This window comes from Dipodomys merriami, unplaced genomic scaffold, assembly GCF_024711535.1.
Source record: "Dipodomys merriami isolate MVZ:Mamm:240054 unplaced genomic scaffold, mDipMer1.0.p SCAF_1280, whole genome shotgun sequence".
Taxonomy (NCBI): Eukaryota; Metazoa; Chordata; class Mammalia; order Rodentia; family Heteromyidae; genus Dipodomys; species Dipodomys merriami.
Window position 1 is genome coordinate 180,055 of NW_027202583.1, and position 5,218 is coordinate 185,272.

General features: G+C 40.7%; 1 pseudogene; it reads right to left on the minus strand.

Moving 5' to 3' along the window:
• Positions 1-1,595: 1,595 nt before the first annotated feature.
• On the minus strand, positions 1,596-2,876 carry LOC138824385 (tripartite motif-containing protein 43 pseudogene; annotated as a pseudogene).
• Between the last annotated feature and the right edge of the window lie 2,342 nt (positions 2,877-5,218).

The window sequence follows — 5,218 nt, forward strand, 5'->3', positions numbered from 1 at the left end:
TAATACTCTATTTGCTATAAACTTTAGAAAATTATCTAGGATATTATTTTTAGGGTAGTAAGTTCTATAGTATCGATGACATAAGCTTTCACCTTCCAGGATTTATTACTATGAATCAATCTTGAACCTTATCTGTTCTTGTTTGTTGAACCATGAGCTTTAAAAGCAAATTCTCCTATATCTGAATTTCCAACAGGGAAGTAGCAGTCTAACCCTACATTCATATCATTGAATCTCAAGTTAGTAGCTTTTGCCCATCAATAAGATAATTACAGAAGGGATGAACACACAACAATTAAATATATAGGGTGAAAGGGAAACAAAAAAGTAAGCATTTTTAACTCCATATGATAATGCCACAGGGGATCAAAGAACTACAATTAATTATCCAAAAAAGAGCCATCACACCTGCAAAGCATCCTGTTATATTGTTACAAGTGGTGGCTCTCAGTATGCCTAATATATAAATTAAGGTTTGCCATAGTTATGGTTTGGGTTTATTTATTTTTTTTTTTTTTGGGTCCGGTAATGGGGCCTGAACTGTGGGCCTGGACGCTGTCCCTTGGCTCTTCAGCTCAAGGCTAGTGCTCTATCACTTGAGCCACAGCGCCACTTCCGGCTGTTTCTTTTTTCTTATGTGTTGCTGAGGAATCAAACCCAGGGTCTCAGGCATGCAAGGCAAGCACTCTACCACTGAGCCACCTTCCCAGCCCTGCTATAGTTATTATTATGAATCTCTCTGCTCATTTTTACCCCCCAAAAGGATGACTTATTTCTTCTATTTAAAGACAGGCCTTCATCTTTAGTGTTCAACCATTTAGTCTCTTCTCCATTATTACCAGCTCTTTGTCTGAGTATACATTTTTCCCCCTTGTTTAGGAATTGGTACCGAAAGTTAAAGAATCCAATCTAATAGAAAGTGTAAAGACCCCTATGCTCTAGGAGAGAGGTGTTTGTTTTTTTTCCTCCCAGGATGGATAACAGGACCTATTAATAGAAAGGCTGCTCTAGAACTTTGTGTCACTGAAACTAGTACTGTATTTTTGTACTAGCTTTTCCTGGGGCTTTAACTTAGGGCATGAGCCTTGTTCTCGTGGGAATTTTTTTCTTGTACCATGTGAACACAACTCCACTTTGGTGGTTATTTGGAGATAAGAGTCACTTGGATTTATCTGTTTTTCCTGGCTATGTATTGCCACTCAGAACTCAGCCTGCTGATTAGCAAGGTTTACTGGTAAAACAACAGTGCCCACTGCATTCAATGTTGTTTTTTGTTGTTATTCTGGACTCCAACTGCTTTCAGGGTGAAAAGCCATCACTGGGGACTCAGTTTTGCATGGGTTTATTTTTATAACAATTTTAAAATATTTATTTGCTCTCTTGTTGCATTGTTGCTACTTTATCTTATCTTCATTTAATACTGGTTTTTACATTTTATAGTTACCACCATATTTCATGAAAAAATTTAAATTAGTACAGTATTAGTGGTTTGCTTCATTTGAGAAAGGCTCTCTGCCATAGAGTTCCCAACACATAGAGAGTCTCTTCACTTAAAACACCGGGATACCACTGGAATAAAGGGGCCTGACAGGAAATCAGAGAGAATCATTGGGGTATCTCCAGATAAGGGAACACTTAGCCACATTCCAAAAACTCAGACTGCCATGCTCAAGATCAAGAAACAAACCAACCCGGCCCAGAGGCTTCTCTACATATTGAGACAGCAATGGGAAGGTGGTAAAAAGGGTGTAAAGTGTGTTCTCTTTCACAAACAAAAGGAGGAAAACGTCCTCAGATTCACTGAGGTTGCTCCCTATGACAGAATCAGTAACAACTCCCAAGGCCCAGGTCGAAGACTCATCCACACTAACTTCCCAGTAATGTTTCCCAGAGCTGAAGACTTGGCATCCAAAAGCAGTGAAGTGGAGGGAGTCTTCAGAATTCAAAACCGCATATTGATGGTCATGTCTAACACTGCTCCCAGGACCTTGATTCCCCATAGTTTCATTGAAGGCAATCTCCACCCGGTACTGATTGAGCTTCTCTTTCATTCCAGGCATGGGAGGGGCACTGAGCTGTGGCCTCAGAGGAAGTGGCATGAAGACCAACACTGACACACAGCTTTCTAGGGTCAACTCTACACCCTGAAGCAGTTCCACATCTGGCTTCTGGTATGTTTCGATCAGCTCCTGAAACATATTCCTGAGCTGATGCTTCTTCTGAAGCATTTAGGTTTCCCTTTCTCTGAGTTGCTGTAACATGGCTCTTCCTTCATTGATCAGTAGCTGGGAATGATATCTTTCCTCCTCCTGGACAAAAAGCTGCAGCATTCTAAAAACATCCTTAGTCATGTCTCGGTAGAGGTTCACATAATAAATCCATTGGTTGGTGAGTCTCTTCTTCTCCTGTAAATTGTGCTGGTTTTCTTGCGTCTTTTCCCATACAGCATGCATCTGCTTTGAAATCATCTTCCTCTGCACATCAGCAGCCCTTTCTATAGAATGGTGTTTGTGAGCCCTGTGCTCCTGAGACATGGAGCAGCTCCTACAGAGCAGGGCCCTGTCTACCTCACAGAACATCTGCTTGGTCTCCCTGTGTGTCCCACACATGTATTCCTCAGAGCTCAGGAACTGCCTGAGTCTGGCTCTTCTGGCAATGGCCACCAGGCTCCTCAGAACCACGTTGGTTTTCAGGTTTGTCTGCTGGCAGGGTCCCTTGCATCCTGGGCACCTGGCTGGAGTCTCTTCCCAGCAAAGGAAGAGACAAGGTCGACAAAAACTGTGCCCGCACTCTAGGGTGACTGGCTCTATGAAAGTATTCATACAGATGCCACAGCTCAGTTCCTTCTGGAAGGCCTGGACAATGTCAGGATCCATCATTCCTAGAATCTAATGAGGTGCTGGTGACTCACCCCTAAAAGCCTAGCTACCCAAGAGATTGGGATATGAGGATCAAGCTTTGAAGCAGGCCTGGGCACCAAAGTCCCCCTGACACAGACTCTTATCTCCTATTTACCACTCCAAAATCACAAGTGGGCTGTGATTCAAGTGGTAAAGCACTAAACTTGTCCACAAAGTGACCTAGGGATAATGCCCAGTCTTGAGCACAAAGAGGCCCAGCAACACTGCCCTACCACTGGGTTCAATCCCCACAACCGACAAAACACCACCACCACCAACAACACCAAACCAAGGAAAGAAGAATTAAAAGAGGAGTAGATTCTCCCACTCTGATCCTCACCTGGAGTATCCAAGCTCCAAACAGGCTCCTCCTGCTGAGGGATCTTCAGCAATGCCTGAGTCTCAGACTTCCACTCTATTTATACTGAAAGAGGGTGGGCCCAGGAAAGGAAGTGTCTCTGATTGGTTGTTTAGGGAAGCTGATTTACATATCAATAGAAGTTGGAATTTACATCCTGACAACCCCACCTTTTACTTCCTCTTTCAAGGACTTGCAATTTGGTTAGGTGATTTGGGTTAGGTGCAACTTAGGTTTGTCCAGAGTTGGAAAAGTTTATTGTGTTTGTTTTATTTTGTTTTGTTCTGTTTTTTACTTCTGTGTATGCTTTATATTTGGACTATGAGTTTATTACTTTTCCACCGGACTGTAGGACACATTCGTGGCATCATCCATTGTATCTTGTGGGTCTTCATTAATTTGTAATTTGTCAGGCCTGATGCTGGGTTGGTACTTTACCACTTAAGCCATGTCCTCTTCTGTTTGCTTTTGCTTTTGGAATAGAAAATTGAGTTTATGCTTAGGTTCCCTGTACTGAGATCTTCTGATTCACACTTTGCACAAAGCTGAGAGGACAAGAATTATCTCTTGCTTGAGTTGTGATCAGGGTTAAGTCTGCCCACAGAGCAGCCCCTCCCAGCTTTCCCATCACCTGCTTTAATCAGACCAGTAATCACCTGACTGTCGATGATCACCTGACTGTGAGTCAACAAACATCCTAGGCTCCTAGGTCACTTCCTCCCAAGTCCATTTTCCATACAAATTCATCCTTCCGATGTTGTTGTTCTTGTTGTTTGTCTGTCAGTGCTGGACTTGAACTCAGGGTAGAAGATCTGTCCCTGAGCTCTTCTTCCACTCTATTTCTCTTATCTTTATTTTAAATATCATTTATGCCTTTTTATTATAAAATGATGTGGTATTCTAATATATAATTTAATAACTCCATTTCGTTTTTGAGAATGATCTAAAAATTATCATAGACATAAACATATATATATATATATATATTATATACATTGGATTTCAAGAACACATTATTAATATTCAATTTGCAATAAGTTTTATCCTATCAGAATATTCTCTTTAGGGTTATAGGTTCTGTAGTATCCTTGGCATAACCTTTCCCATTTGTGGTTTTGTTACTATAATCAATCTTGTACCTTTCTTGGTGTTGATCCATTAGCTTTGAAAGCATAATCCCCTATCTGAATTGCCAGCAGCTAAATAGTAGCCTAACACTATGTTTGCATCATTGACTTTCAGGCATTGATTATCAAACAATCTTTTTAATTTTTCTTTTTAAAAAATTTTTGTCATTAGTGCTGCGGAACTCTGGGTCTGGTGCTTTCGCTCATCTCTTCAGCTCAAGGTGAGCCCTCTACCACTTGAGCCATAGCACCACTTCCAGTTTTCTAGTGGTTTATTGGAGATGAGTGTCTATGACTTTCCTGCCTGGGCCGGGTTTGAACCGAGATCCTCAGATCTGTTTCCTGAGTAGCTAGGATTACAGGGAGTGCACCACTGGAGCTGGCTAAGCATTATTTTTTATCTTCATATGATAATGACAGCAGGGATGATGGCACGATAATTGGGTACATAGAGTGAAAGACAGACACCAACAAAGAGCCATCACAACTGGACAGCAAACTGTTGTATTGATACAATTGTTGGCTATTGTTAATCTCTCAGTATGCCTAATGTATAAATTGAGCTTTGCCATTGTTATTATTAATCTCTTAGCCTGAGTTAATGTTCTCTTCATTTTTACCCTAAAACATTATGACTTATTTTTTCTAAAGCCATTCCTTCATCTTTAGTGTTCAACCATTCACTTTCTTTCTTCTCCATTATTACCAGCAATTTCTCTAAGTATTCCAGTTCATTTTATTTTATTTTATTTTATTTTTAGGAATTAGTACTACAACTTAAAGAATCCAATCTAATAGAAAGTTTAAACACCCCAATGGTCTAGTATAGAGGT